Source organism: Camelus ferus, chromosome 4 (assembly GCF_009834535.1).
Source record: "Camelus ferus isolate YT-003-E chromosome 4, BCGSAC_Cfer_1.0, whole genome shotgun sequence".
NCBI classification, from domain to species: domain Eukaryota; kingdom Metazoa; phylum Chordata; class Mammalia; order Artiodactyla; family Camelidae; genus Camelus; species Camelus ferus.
In genome coordinates, this window is record NC_045699.1 from 36,458,600 (window position 1) to 36,475,552 (window position 16,953).

Sequence of the window (16,953 nt, forward strand, 5' to 3'; positions counted from 1 at the left end):
TTCCATAAACCTTGGGTACAGGATGTCAGATTTCTTAATTCCTTCCCAGAGTTTGCCGAAGCTGACATTCATACAACATACAATCATTTATCTTCTTAGGGCCTTTATTCTCTTCTCTTCTTGTGGAGACAAACACCCCTAACTTGCCCAACCTACAGTGTGAGACAAGGCCGTGGTGGGGTTCCTGTGATGCCCCCAGTTCCATTCAGAGGCAGGCAGCTCCTCTGGTCCAGTCCCACTCACCCCCTGGGGCATGGCTATGCTTACAAGGATGCGGTATTCAATAAGGAGGCATCCATCTCTGAGGTGCTGTGTGAGAACAGAAAGCGGGTCCTCACTACTGGTGGAACCACACTTCTCTCCTTACGATCTGGGGGAGTCCAGTTCTCCCCAGAGCTAGGCTGCTCCTTTCCTTTAAACTTTGGAGTATTTTCCTTTTCAGATAGTCTGGAGTGTTGCATTTGATTTTGAAAAGCAAAGATCTCTTAAGAAGGAAGAGAAAGCTTTAGCCCTTAAGAGTAGAAACTCAGGTCCAACTTTGGAGCCTCTTAAAAAAAATTACACAGTTTAAATGTACTTATTAAGTGATAACACAACACTAGAATATCAATAAATTATGATGCTACATTTGTTTACACAAAAACCTCCCTTACATTGTGTGCTTATACACTTAGCAAGATGCCTGGTACTTAGTAGGTCCCAACAATTGACCAATGAATTGACCTAAGAATACCAGATTTATACTGAGAGAGAAAGTGGTGGAGAATGGGAGGGAGAGAAAGAGTGGAGAGAGGACAGGAGGCAGAGGAATGAATAATTACTGAGTACTCATCATATTTTGGTTCCCTGTGATTACTGCATTTAATTGCAAGAAAAATAATCACATAGGCATTTTCATCCATATTTTATGGGGAAGGAGATGAAGGCTGAGTGAAAGGTTAAGTAATGACCAAGATCACTGAGCTTCTTAGCAGCCGAGCTGGGATGTAGACTGATAGGCCTTTCACTCCAAAGTCCTGCTAATTACTGCACCTGCACCACTCACTGTCTGTCCAAGTAGTCCCAGCTAATCTGGTGATACTCAGTGCTCTGGTGGAAGCTGCATGCATTTTGTGAATTTAAAATAGTGTAAGATTGATCTGTTGTTTGGCCTGTAGTCACCATGGAGTGAAATGCAAGAAGTTAGCCCTGAGAGATGATTTCCTTAGTGGCCAAACATGATTGAGGCACAGCTTGACTTCTACTGTGTCTCTGTAAGAAGTCCAAATGCCCTCTGTTAACCAGTTCTGTGCGTTCTAATGGCTCTGAATTCAGTTTTCTAAAGGAGAGTAGCCCCTTGATACTCTCTGAAAACCTTTTTCTGACAGGAGGCCTTTTACTAATGCTAGTGTTTTTCACCGGGAGCTCTTAAGAGGACTGAGCACCAGGGAGCTCATGCTGTCCGTGAGAAATTATGCAAGATTATCCCTCTAGTCAAGAAAGAGCCTTGTGTTCCCAGAATGTTCCAGACTGACAAGAGCTCCGGGTGTCCCACACCACTCTGGGGGACAACTTACTCTTTTCTTTTGCACTTTCTTTTCACTGTTTCCTCGATATCTCTGTGGAAGCTTCCTTTAATTATTGCCTGTGCCAACTAACACAGCTCTGTGTCTGTAAATCTGATTACAGTCACTCCAGTGTTGCTAGGATTTGTTTTCTGTGGTACACAGTTTACAGTGTGAACCTAGATTAAGAGGGAATGAGTTGATCCATTACTGTTGTATTAGTAGAATGTCAATTAAACAGAACACACGCAAGCATCCCAAAAAACAAAGGACTTTTGAACAGAGGCTTTTGAGTTTGCATGGCTAACTTGGGCTAGTTATGAGGAAGGTCAGCCAGAATTAAGAAAAACTGTGAATTACAGTTTAATATACTAGAAAGAACATTTGTTATTGTATAATTTTCCTCTGAGAAATATAATTAATTTGGTCTAATGTATTTTCCAGTCAAGATTACCTAATTCTGCTTTTTTATGCAGAAGCTTATGCATTTTTGGTTGTTAGGATCACTAATTTATACTTTTTTTTAAACTTTTTTTAATTGAGTTATAGTCATTTTACAATGTTGTGTCAAATTCCAGTGTAGAGCACAATTTTTCAGTTAGATGTGAACATACATATTATTCATTGTCACATTTTTTTTTGTTGTGAGTTACCACAAGATCTTGTATATATTTCCCTGTGACTAATTTATACTTAATACTACAAAATTTTAAAATACAGCATTTCTCTTCAATCAGTCATTGACCTTAAATATGATATGACTTTTTAAAAAAAATCAGAAACTTGTACAAATGTAAATCACAACTCAACTACGCTGAACTGCTTCAAAACGGAGGAGGATGCACATGAGTAGATCTTCAGATGACAGTAATAGCTACTATTTGTTGTTTGACAGTGCTTTACCAACAGGATAATCCTAAGAGGCAATAATGATTATCCTAACTTTTCAGTTACAGTTTTTGAAGAGGTGAACAACTGGCCCAAAGCCACACAGCTAGTAAATAACAGAACCAAAACTGAGATGGGCTTTTCGCAGACCTTTGCTGCTAATGCCCAGTTTACACTACTTTCATTTCATGCTAAGAGAGATTTCAGAGTTGATCTAGCCCAGTATTTCTCAGACTCCAGTTGAGGAATCTATTCTCTTTAAGGAAAAAAAAAAAAAACCTCATGTGGATTCACAGTGGTGACATAAATTATTTTTATTATAACAAGTGCAAATATGTATCACCCATGTTCCTTTTATGCCCATATTTCTTATATAAGCCTGAAGTCAGACTATATTACAAATTAAATACCAAGAAAATTATGAAACCAATAAAATTTAAATTAGTAGCATTAACGTGACAGAAAACGCTTTTCTCTGAAACTAAACTGCCCAGATTAGCTTTAAAAATATTGAAAGGAATCTACTAGTCACTGCTGTAGATTATCAAAGTCTATAGCAATGGGATGTTCATATAAATAAATGTTCAGAATTATTAATAATTTCAAGGCAGTGAGAAATGCTCAGATGCCAATTTTAATGGAGTCATTTATAACTAAATTATCTTACTTGAATGTAAACATTCTGCTTTTTGGGAAATCTGCGTTAAAGAATATCTGATTGAATTATCATTGGAATGTGAAACTGAAATGTACTCATTATGTGTTGACTATCTTACAAAACTGTTCTTGAATTGTTGCAAACTGGTATGGATGGTACCATAAAAGCAGATTCTCTTGGGTTCAGCAAGTCTAAACTTGCTATGCTACGTAATGGTTCAATACTCTGTCTACTTTCCTCTTTTCGAAGTTTTGTGTACTAGTTAAGGATAGTGTTAGCAGTTATAACAGGTAAATCCTGAATTTTCAGTGACTTAATCCCAATAAAAACTTACTTCTCACTCAGGCCACAGTCTGATCAGGCAGTCTTTCCTCTCAGGGACTAGGTCTTCTATTTTGTGGCTTCATCTGCCTTTAGTTCTCGGTGGCATTTCTTTTCAGCTGGCAGATGGGGAAAGAGAACAAAGGCTGTATGTGCTGGAGGGAGTGGATGGGTGCTTATATGAGCCTGACGTGGAAATGGAAGACATGTAACACCTGCCCAGTCATCTGGCCACACCCATGTGCAAGAGAGACTAAGTAAATGTAGTCCAGCTGCGTGCTAGAAATAGAAAAGGAAACAATAAACATATAGCAGAATATTTATTATTAAAAAACATTATTTTTTTTAAAAACCAGAAGTTCTTAGATGAATCAGATTATAAATACAAATACAAAATGGGTCCCCTAACAATGTAGCAGTGACGGATTAAGTGACTATCCTGATGATCTACACATACTTAACACTGTATTTTAGATTATTCCTGAAATGAAAACATGAAGTGTAAAATTGTCTTTGAAAACTCAAAGACCTCTAAGAAGAAATATATGATCTTCAGGGTCCCTGCATCCTAATTTTAAAGACCATCACCCTAAATGAAATCTCCATTCTCGTCTGGCTAGAGTTCTTCCTAATGCCTGTCCATTCACCATTCTTCCTGGCGCTGGGCTTTTGTTTCTGCAGTTTACCTGCCTAGAATGCTCTCTTTTTAGAAATTTATCAACTTCTACTGACCACTTGGCTAATGGCCCCACACCTAGATCTAGGAAGGTTACCCAGCCTTCCTGTTTTCCAGAATCTCTGATTTGGCAGAACTCTTATCTTACACAGAACCAAAAATTTATTTGTATTACTGTTTAGCTTATGAATATATGACTTGTCTCATCAAGTGATTTCCCAACTGGAGTCTGGAGGAGTTTTTCACTCTACAAAGAAATGAGGAAATTCAGGATAGAATTCTGAGTCTTTTTTAAATGTTTAATTAATTAACCTCCAATTTTTCCCTGAGAGTATGTCTTTGCTAATTTTTTAATGTTAAAATGACTTTGCTTTTATAAAATGATGATTTGAGATATATGGAACAAATTCTGTCTTTCTGTTTCTCTGTCTCCCTCTCCCAGTGAAGAGACTGAACTCAAAGAGGTGAAGTAACATTCCTAAGGTTATATTGTAAGTCCAAACTGAAGTGTTTCAGTCGGGATATGGTGGGCAACAAATAACAGGAAACTCAAATGAAACTCAAGTGTCTTAAATAATAAAAAAAAAATGTGAAGAAGTCCTGAAGAAAGTCTTCTATGCTGAGTTGGTTTATTCAGAGGTTTGCTAATGTCATCAAGGATCCAGATTCTACCTGTGTTTCCTGCTCAGCCATCTTTGGTTGAGTGGCTTTGGTTTCAAGGTGGCACTCAGGGTTTTAGATGTCATAAGCAGACATGCCAGTGTTTGATAGCGTGAGAAGAGACAGTCTCTTTCTGTGCTTTGCTTTTGTAAAAGTCAGGAAATCTTTCACAGAGGTTATCAGCACACTTCTCCCTCAACTCATTGACTAAAAATGTCACATGCTGAGACCCAAACCAATCACTGTGGGAAAAGTAATGGGGTAAACATGATTGACCAGGATGTACCACTGAGTTGGTTTAGGGTCACCTTCCCTGAGGAGTAGAAAACAGAACAAAATTGGATTCTGTGAACACAGAAGGAGGGGAGATTGTTAATAAACAATCATTAAGGCCCACTTGCCAGACTGATAGACTGATTCTGAGATCTTCCTACTGGTTGAATGAACAGAGAGAAGTGAAAATACACATGTAGGAGAAAGATGTTTAGAATGTAAATGAAGGCATTGAGAGAAGGAAAATTGGTTTCTCATTCTTTTCTTTAGAACCAACCATCAAATACGTTCATAATTTATGATGATGCACATTTGTATGAACTATATAGAAATTCTTCCTTCAGGCTTCCTTATGGTGCTATAATAAAATAAATATATATAAAGATAAATGAGCTTTATGAAGTTATACACCATAAATATAAGTTTTTATCACAATATTGATTATTACAACTCTACTTATAAAGAGCTGTAGAAATTTCATGAAAAGAAAAATGGAACTCTAGGAGATGCATAGAAGAGCCAAACAGTTGCACAGATTTTTAAAGCAGGATTTTCCCAAAAATATGTCAGTGCAATATAAATATATGAAAAAATGTTCAGTTTTACTAGTAATCAAAGGAATGCAAATTAGCATAAGAAACATTTTCACTTAACAAGCTGGCAATTTTTTTTCCTAAGCTTAGTATTAAAGGTTGGTGAGCATATAAGAAAATAAGCATTCTTATATACTGATGGTGGGATTGTAACTTGCTGTATCCTTTCTGCTTGTCATTTTAAAAAGGTATACCAAAGGATTATTTTCTGTCTTTGCTAGACGTTAGGGTCATTGAGTGCAGGGACTGTATTTGTTCCATTGAATATTCCTGGTATCTAGACCACTGCCTAATCATCTAGTAAATATGTGTCTAATATTCATCGAATGGTCACTAAATATTTGCTGAATTAATAAACAGATGTTTTAAAAAGTAAGCATAGCCTTTAACCTGACATTAACGTTTCTAGGAATATATAATGAAGGAAATGAGAATTATAAACAAAGATGTTTGTTCTACTGTAATCTACAGCTTCAACAAGAAAAAAATGTCAGTGGAGGAATAATGTTTAGCAATAAGGGGTTAGTATTTTAAGTGGTAGCACATTCTGATGATATCATTTAATAAAAAACATTGTGGAAGGTTATTTGGTAACACTCAAGATGTTCATAAATGTGTATTATCAGATCAAGAAAGGTTTAAAAAAATGATCTGTTAAAAACAGTTATGTCTTAAATGCTTAGAGAAAATGCTATAAATATATACAACAAAATGTGAACAGTGATTATTTAACTAGGATGGGAATATAGCTAGTTCTTTTAATTTTTTTTATACTTAACATGTATTGTTTTATAATAAGGAAAAGAATAAATGTTCTTTTGTTAAAGTGAGTGATTTGAAAAAAAAAAACCCTGTCTCCATTTGATTACTGCTAATTAGATGTCATTTTATTTTGGTAATGATGACTTGATAAAGACATACTTTATCAACCAAACTAAGCAGAAAGAATTGTTATGTTTTTGTGACAGATTGTGGGATGTGACTTCTGCAGCAGGTTTTTAAATTATATTTTAAATATTACCGAAAAGAGTCACACATTTCTGTGTAAACTGTAGAATCATATTGTTTAGTTATGACCCTCAGAATTTAATCTTGTTTTTGAAGGTAAGTTTCAGCCTTGTATATCTCGTACTCAAGAACAGCAACTTAATGTTTTAAAAAGCTGCCTGCCTGCTTCTCTTTCTTTGCCAGTGCTATTTAAAGAGCAGTTAAGCACACTTATCAATAGGATGTATGAGTCATATCAATAATTATGAGCAACAGCAGTACTTTTCTCAAAAATGTGCAGTATTTTTTCAAAATTGTAAACAAAATGGCATCTTTATGTAATTGAATGGTTTTAAGGTCTGCTTAGAAGCAGTGGAGTCTTTTGTTATTTGCAGTCTATATATCACTGTAGATGAGAAACAAATCAAGTAACCCATTATCATAAAACATGGCATTTTTAACATGACCCAGTTGAGGCACATATTATTTGGCATAAAATCATTGTCCCTAAGACAAAATTCAAATTCCCTAACATGTTTTATATGGCCTAATTTATCAGCAGCCTCCAGGCAGCTGCCTGGTTTCTCCAAGGTAGATATTTAAATTTTTTTCTGCTCTTATCAAGCCTATGCTTTTACCACCTGTCCCTTAATATGTGTCTTCAATACTTTGATCATTCAGAAAGTAGAAAGCATCAGGCAGAAAATGACTGTACTTTGCTCCGTGGAAACTACAAACTTACCTACCTTAGCACCCACCAATCCACTCTTTTTCCTACAGTTAATTCCTCTATTTGTGCTTTGATCTCATCTTTCCCTGCCTTCTCAGGACTATGCTCCACAAATTAGCCCCCTTTCCTATGTCTTCGACTCTGACTTCAACATGGGCATTTCAATAACCTGTTGAGTAGCATATGAATAGAATTAATGCAATGGCAGTTCTCCGTTCACTAAGCATTTAGTTTGTACCAGACACGGAGGTTTGAATCTGTTAGCTTATTTCTTTCAGCCTCTTTTTGTGGTTGATACCGTTTTCCATATTATGCAGATGAGGGAACTGAAGCTCAGAAAGGTTACCAGTTAGGACAGTACAACATGTAAGTGGCAGAGTTGGGATTCAGACTAAACTTTTGTCTGATTATAAGATTATATCTTAAGCATTTTGTTATTCTGCCCCTGTTTATCTCTGAAAAACCCTCTCCTGGACCCAACCTCTAGCTGGAAATAGACAAATTTGCTGGAACACGGGTATTCACCTGCTATCTCCACTTCACTCCTCACACCTCATTCAGCAACTTTGGCATGTGCAGCATCATCAGTTACCTTCTCATTTCTAAAGCCAGAAGGTCTTCTTTTTAAAAAATTTTTCTTTTCTTTACTTTAAATTTTTTAATGGAGGTACAGGGGTTTTAACCCAGGACCTCATGCATGCTCAGTATGTGCTCTACCACTGAGCTATACCCACCCCCCACAGAAGGTCTTCTGAGTCCCCTTCACAACCTGATTTGTAGAAACCTTTGACTCTGTTGACAGCTCTCTCCTTGAAACATTTTCTTTGACAGACTTTCATGAAATATCCATTTTGCTGGGTTTTATCCCTACTTAATCTTTGGGATTGCGAGTTGCTTCTTTTTTTCTCTATCCCTTATGTGTTGAAATTCCACAGAACTGTCTTCTGTTTATTACACATGCAAATGATTTCATTACAAATACTGTCCTAGGGAATCTCATCCACTCCCATGGCTTTACTTCTGTTTGTTGATAAATCCCTCATTTCTATCTGGAACCAAGGTCTCTGTCCTGACCTTTAGACCTGAATATCTGCTGCCTGTTTCACATCTGACTTTATACCTGTCCCACAGACACAAGAGTGGAGTAATGAAGTATTGAGTTTATCCTATCTAGACTCAGACCCAGGCTTGAATCCTGGCACCACCACCTAGAACCGTGTGCTTCTGGGCATTCATCTTTCTGGGCCTCCGTCTCTTCACCTCACCTGCACTTACTGAGTACACACACATAAACACACACACATATAATCTTTCTCTTTTTGAGAAAAACAAGTCTTACACAAATGAAGACGCTACCACACCATTGAAGGTTATTTTTAATGATTATTATGCAGGCCACCTGCCACTCCATCAAGTAAGAAAGTTATGGTATGTTCTGTGTTTTAATATTCCAGTTATGCATCTTTAATATTTGTTATGCATCAAAAACTACAAAGGAGAGATAAAGGAGGAAGGGAGGAAGAGAGGGAGGAAGGATGGTTGAAATTAAAACAAGAAAAGAAAACCTGAATTTACACAAAAATTTACACAAATCACTACTAATTAATATTATTATTTAAAGTAATTAGTGTAAATTATTCACTAAGAGGAACTTGTTGCATTCAAGCAGATTGGTACTCAGTAAACAATCAGGAGTAGTGATTCCCTTAAATCTGGTGATCAGAATCACTGCAGAAAATTTAAAATATATCCATGTGAATTGTCCCCAGATGTACTGAATAGAATCTCTGGGGGTAGGAGCCAAAATATGTATATTTCAAAGCTCTCAGCAGATTCTGATGATCAGTCTTACTTGGAGACCACTGATGAGCAGAGTTTTAACCTCCAATATCACAAAATAGTCAGTACCTTCTTTAGAACAATTGAAAGCTATTTTTAGTGCTGTCTGATATTTTATGTTTGAATCTTGGATAATTTGAGAGAGGACTCAAAGGACTCATCATTAGTGGCATTGACCTAGATAAAGACGACATTTATCAATCTCCACAGTGAGGGGTGGGGGGTTTGAACCTGAGACTAAATTCTGCCAGTTGCATGAAAGTGGAAATGAGATATGCAAATTAAGAGTGGCCTTTCAAGCAGTGGTTTCTAATGTTTTTTGTTTCATAGGCCCTTTAGACAGCCTAGAGAAGCCTAAAGAGTTCTTTTTGAAATAATATTTTTATATGCATAAAGTAAAATACTTAGAATTACAAAGGAGACCAATTATGACATACTATTATCAAAATATTAAGTGAATAAAAGTTGTGATACAGTGATATAGATACTTATCAACACATTGAACAGCAAGATATAACAGCAGGTTAATGGCAGAATTATGAACATTAAGGTTGCTTGGGGTAAAGGTGGGAGAAATTTCAGGGTAGAGTAATGTCTTAGAATCAGGGCACTAAGTAAGTTTTTTCTGGCTTCTAAGAGTGAATGGACTCTATTCTCATTTGTCTAGACCCTAGAAACTTCTAACTTTGTCCTGATCCTACCCGAAGTCCTAATTCTCAATCATTACTTAGAGGAAAATTATAACTGTATTATGGACATCGCCTTTCTGTGAATTAAGAAGGTAAAGAGCTGGTTCAGTTTACTTGACTTGTAAACCCTGCTGAAAGAAGTGATATTTCCCTTATTGTGCTCCTTGGTACCTAGTTCATTAATCCATCCATCCATTCATCCAACAAACATTTTTTGAGAATCTACTATACTCCAGACACTGCTGGATTATCTAGTAGCTGCTGGCGACTCACAAACTTGCCAGATGTTGAGTAGTTTATATGATCTGTAGTGACAGGCTAGTGGCATTTCAACCTTCAGTCTGACCACATCTGCTTGCTCAGTTAAAACAAGATAGGAATTAGGTTTACACAGCACTGTAAAAGGAGAGTGAGGAACTAGTTAGTTTTTTTGCTCCCTGATTTAAGTTTGTCCTATAACTGCCTGATCTTTTCTGAGACTGTTTGAGTCTGTCTTTGAGCAAATCACTGGCCTGTGATAGTTAGGTCAGTTCAAGGAGAAAATACAAAGTCACTACTAGGAGATTTCCAGAATAAAAAAATTCTGTGATCCCAGTGATTCAGTCTGGCTATCTGCCTTGTTCAAATCATTAGGAAATCTTTTGCACCCTAAATTTCCACTTATTTATGTCTGACTTAGCCTATCTTTTTACAACTGCATGGCACTTTCAGTATTGAACAGGGTGCTTATCTTGGAGTGGAGCAGAAATTATATCCTTTTTTTAAAAAAAAATAAACATTTGAACCAGGTTCAATCAAAATCAGTTTTTAAATTTAAATAGATTGATAGGAAAATAAATCTTTCTGAAATGGAACACACAAAAAGATGTGAAAGTAAATTTTTCCCTCAGAGAATCTACAATATGTCTATACAGGTTTAGTTATTCTTTCCTTTCAGGCTCATCCTTAGATATTCTCTCAGGTTTTCTGCCTATATTGTCATTGTGAGGATCAAATGAAATGATAAATGAGGCTGGGCCTCGTTAGCACCACTGTTTTATGCAAAAATAAGGCATTGTCAACATCAGCTAATGGTCTAGGATGTCATTTCCTCTAAAAGAGATTAGATGATTTTCCCCACTATATATCTGTTTATTTTTTACTTTTGGGCTCTTTGTTCTTTTTCATATCTATGTGTGACTGTAAACCGTTTGTTAGAACTTTGAATCCTATCTCTCAATTCATCAACTTGTTTTCTTGGTGGTTTCACTAGAGTCAAGACTTCCAGCTTTTCCTGTTTAGTAGTTTACTGGATTTTTATTATTAGTTACCCACATCCCCACAAAGAAGGGACTTCTGATAAATGGAAAGTAATTTCATATCAGAAGGAGATAAATGTAACTGGCATACAAATGAGTAGGTAAGATAAATAACAGTTGGATGGCTGCTTCTGTACCTGCCTATTACCACTATTTTATCCTTGATCTGTTTACAAAGCTACCTCTGTAACTGAGTGAATGGAAGATGGTAATGTGTTCATTTACCATCTGTGTTCTAAATAAGGGGCTCAAATATTGGAGTGGTGAAATGTGGTAGGGTAGGAGTGTGTTGGATGGTTTTCTTGCTGTTCTTCTGAGAAACTTGCTTGGCAATCTCTTTGCTAATCATAATAGTAATAATTTTAAAACTATTATCATTTTGGAGCACTTGCCATGTGCTAGGCATTTTATATCCATTATCTTCTCAACAGCAAGTGGAAGATAGATGCTATTATTTGCTTTCTATTGCATATATATGTGTGTGTGTGTGTGTGTATGTAATAAGCATATAATGTTGATGTAATTAGAATGGATTAGTTATTTGCTTTAGGACTTTGACAGCTCTTTATAGGAATTCTTCACCAGTTTTCAAGCCAGCTCTAAACCCTCATAAAAGTCCTGTGAGACAGGCTGGCAGGCAGTGTCTTTATTTAGGCAGGGCTTGAGCTTGATTCAGTTTTTTGCCTAGCACCTAACTTATTTTTAGAATGCAATACATGGTAATAAAAATAAAATAGTGAACAACAATGCAGTCAAAGTAATACAAATTCACATCTCAGATTGGGTGGGCTCTCGCTGGAGTTTCTTTCAGGATGTCTGAAATATGTCCTTGTCTGACAATGAGAGATGGAATAAAATCACACCAATTTTAGCTTTCTTTTGATTTAAAAATTATTCAAGCTTTCAACAGAATAGGCCAGCAGCCCCTCCATGAGTAAGCCAGAGAATAAGCCAGGCACAGCTGGAGTCTCCACTGCCTACTTCAACCTCGTGGCATGTTGGCCATGGCACAGTGAGCTTGTTCTCCACACTGTACCTCCACACCCCTGGGCGTCTTCTAGCTGTGTCTACAGTCCTCAGGTAGTATTAATCACCACTCCTCTGTTTCCAGACCAAGTTAGGACTTGTTAGCACAAGGGGTGAAGTCAGGGAGTCACTGAAGAAAAATTACTTGTTGGGACCCACACTAGACTTATGGCATCTGCTATGGTGTATTTCTCACATTCTCATGGTCTGGACTTCAGTCTTATGTATAGCTCCACGGATGTGATCTTGCTAGGATCCTAGAATGCCCCAGATATAGGGAGATGGATTTGTGCTTTACCTAGCTCACAACAGACTCCATGTAAAAGCCACCATGTTAGGATATTTATTTAACTAATAATGAGAAATGTAACTGCCAGAAAGAATCTCTGTTAGTGAAATCTATGTGAGGAGGTAAATCTTAATCAGAGTGTTGCTCAGTAAGTACGAAAGCAAGGCAGGGCCGTTAGGATGAATTGAATATTTAAAGGCCCTAGGTCATGTCAGTCTGGGACCAAGACTCTTACGGCCACCAAAATGAGAAACTGGTAAATTATTGAGCCAGAGCATTTCCTCCCTTGGATACTTCCTGCTCTGGAGATGACTGTTGCCTGCTGGAGATTGTTGGATGACATTGGAAATATTTCCCCTGGTCTCTGGCATCTTCCCAGTCCTCTGCACTGATCAGGTACTAGGAGAAAGATTTAAACAACAAACCCCTGTAGCACATAGACATAAATGCCCTTATTCTAATCCTGCGTTCACTTAGAAAGTGATAATATTTCTGAAATAAGATGCCACGTAGTTTTCTTTTATTCATCTAGTGAGAGAATAAAGGTGGTAGATTAAAATAAGACAAAAAAAAAATTCTTTGGGTGGGTGGGGTGCAAATCCCTTACAGATCTTCCAGTGTTGTTTAATGGCTATATTACGTTGTTAAGAGCTGTTTTAAAAAAAAAGATACTTGGGGCAGGGAGGGTGTAGCTCAAATGGTAGAGCGCATGCTTAGCATGCACAAGGTCCGTCCTTCCTCTAAAACATAAATAAACAAAGAAACCTAACTACCCCCCTAAAATAAGCAAAAATAAATAATAATAAAAAGATACTCAGGAAGTTTAAATCTATCTAATAGTCATAACTTAGTGCACTTAAATGAATAATTTTTGATGATCTCTAATGCTTGATTTACAGAAAATAATGATTAAGATATAGAGAACAAACTAGTGGTTACCAGTGGGGAAAGGGAAATGAGGAGGGACAAGATAGGGTTAGGGGGTTAGGAGGTATAACTACTACATATAAAATAAATAAGCTACAAGGATATATTGTATATCACAGGGGATATAGCCAATATTTTATTAGTAACTTTGAATGGAGAATAATCTAGAAATACTGAGTCACTACATCGTACACTTGAAATTAATATAACATTGTAAATCAACTACTCTTCAATTTTTAAAAATGACAATTAAGAACATTACACAAAAAGCTGAAGAGACACAACTGGTTAGAGGTAGAGGTAAAATCTACACTTGCTTTTCTTAACTTTCAGTCCAAAATTATTTGCACAATTAAGTACAGCTTATTTTTCTCCTATCACCCAGTTGATATGCACCAAATAAGGAAATGGAATTTGGGCTTGAGAGAGAGGCAGAGGGGAAAGGGGTTAATTTTTTTGAGAGTGAGACATTGTTAGGGGCAAGGAGACCTAAGGTGAAGCCCCAGTGGAAGGTCATAGGGTACAGAGAAAACTATAATAGATACCTTCATTTCTGCAATTTTTTTACAACTGGTCAGCAGCTCTCTTGCCAAATTTTGGGTAGCTTTTTGTTCTGTTACTTCAACTGCATTAATTTTGTAATACACAAAACACTTATCATCAAGTACTTGAGGAGAAAATCGGGCCATGGGAAGACGATGACACCAAGACCTGGAGATTCTGGTTAATGGATAACTTAGGAGAATGTAGCAGACTCATTTTGTTTCGTTCTACATTTATTGAGCACCAGTGCTGAGATATGCACTGGGTCTAACCCAAAGGGCACAAAGATGAATAGCACGTGGCCCCTGCCCTCAAGAAGCCACAATCTAATGTTTTTATAATGATTCAATGAGATGTTGTGAACTTGGTGGATGCTGTGATGTGGCACCCTGATCCCTCTTCAGAACGAGGATCTATTCTGTCAGTTGTCAAAAGATAGCACTTAGCTGTCAAACTTCTGCTGTGTTGGAAGAAAACCTCACCTCAGGTCATGACTCTTTCTGGGGCAGCCCTCACCTAGGGACTGATTACCCTGGGAAGTATAAAGACACACTTCACATCCCCCAACTCAGATCTTCACTAGCACCAGAGCTCCCCATAGATCATGGAAATTCAGCCTTTTCCAGTGCCCAATCCCGCTTCCTTCCCTAACCCTCCAGAGGTGTTTATCACAAGAGCACTCCCTAAGCTCCTTCTCAGAGTCTGCACTCACTGATCCTAACCAGTGAAAGTAGGTACCAGGATTGGTCCCCAAGTATAGACACTGAGATGGGATTTTGGAGCTGATCATTATCTCCCAGCTGCCAGTTCGGATGCTGTCACTGGTAGGCGGTATATGCGTAGCCCAGGGAGCTGTGCAATTGTTTCACCAGTGATGACCTATTAGTGGAAAGGGATGTGTTGGTTGGTGCTATGTGTCAAGCATTTGAGAAATGAGAGGGATATAATAATCCTAAGGAAGTAAGTGTGAAGTCTAGAGGCCTCCCTGGAAACATACAAAGAGGCTGTCATATCTTAAATTGGAAGGGAAAGCAGTTCAAATATGAGGACCAGGGCCAGGATTTAATGGTAAGAGCAGTTGAGGTGGGTCTGTTATGCCAAGGTTGTGAAGAGTGAGCTTTTGACAGAAGGGATAGGTATGTATCTGCATTGATGCCCTCCCCCAACAAGAATTTTTAATCTCCAGATCCCTCGGAGCCTGAACAAATGGCCTACTCTGCCTCTCTGTTAAGGGCTAGATACACACACACAGAGACACACACACGCACCCCATGTGTGAATTTAATGCAGAGGCCTCTCTGTATTCATTTGGGATCTCGCCTCCCAATCACCAACTCGGTAACCAGGATTAAATCACAAAATGTATCTGCCAAGGACCTGCTGGGACTACTAAGGGAGAACTGTGCCCCCTATAGTCCAACTTAAAGACTAGCCAACTGAGGAAAATAAGTGTGGGTCTGGATGAGGGTGCCTGATCAAGGTGGGTGAAAGATAAATTTGGATATAAGAGAGTTTATCAGTACGAGAACATTTTCCCATGATACAGGATATAATAATATCCTGGCAAGGACCCAAAAGAGAGGATGTGAGTGTGTTGTAGGATGGCTCCTGGAAACATGGAAAAAGCAATGTTTCATACTAAGTGAGATAGAAACGATGAAATTGCTGTGACAGACAGCTTTACACAATGGAGGAGGAAAGACTGTGTTCAGTGGCTCTTCTCCCTTGCCAATTTTGACAGTAAATGAGGTGTACAGCAACCTCAGCCTATTATTATATTATTATTTATGTATCATTCTGAAGATCTCCAAATCAGTTAAGAAGATGCATATAGGTGTCAAAAACAGTACTCCAAGAATATACCATAGAGACACAGTAGTCCTGACATACTAAGAGATTCCCAGACCACTGAGGGCTCTCTGGACACAGGCAGTTATAGTTCCTAGAATCCTCTCACCCACCTCCACATCCCCAACCAGATCCTTCTGTACCTGTCATAGGTGTGCAGATTTGTGACTCTGGCTTATGAGACCCCATTATGCAGGGCAGCCCTATATAGTTGTACCTGCCCATAAGATGGGGCTCATCACTCCCAAGGACAAAGTGTAACAGGAAGAAAAGGAGGTAGCTGGGTGCCCTTTGTGTGATTATTAGTTTCAAGAGAGAGAGTCTTCTCTGATAACAGGAAGTAAATTTTGCTTAGGAAACAATCTCTGAGCTTTCTCTTTTCTGGCTTCAGTCTATATTATCTATTGATTTGTGGGTTCCAGCATGTCAGCTATTTTACACGAATTCTTTTCTATTTTAAAAGTTAGCAATGTGGATAGTTGGGATACTGCTTGGTGATCCCTTATGTATTGTTCTTTGGGAATGCTGAGCTGAGAATGCTTCCTTTTATATAAGCCAAGTAACCTTAGCCCACATGGAAACTATTCCCTGGTCATTTTTTTTTAATTGAAGTATAGTCAGTTTAGAATGTGTCAGTTTCTGGTGTACAGCATAATGTTAAACATACATATATTCCTTTTCATACTCTTTTTCGTTATAGGTTACTACAAGATATTGAATATATATCTTTGAAGATACTAAATATATCAATTGAATATATCAAAGATATTGAATGTATCTTTCCCTTTGCTGTACAGTAGAAACTTGTATATCTATTTTGTATATAGTAGTTAATATCTGCAAACCTCAAACTCCCATTTTATTCCTTCCCACCCTCTTTCCCCCTGGTAACCATAAGTTTGTTTTTAATGTCTGTGAGTCTGTTTCTGTTTTGTAGATGAGTTCATTAGTGTCATCTTTTTTCTTTTTTTTTGATTCCACATATGAGTTCTATCATTTGGTACTTTTCTTTCTCTTTCTGGGTTACTTCACTTAGAATGGTGATCTCCAGGTCCATCCATGTTGCTGCAAATGGCATTATTTTATTCTTTTTATGGCTGAGTAGTATTCCATCATATCAATATACTACAGTTTCTTTATCTAGTCATCTGTCAGTGGACATTT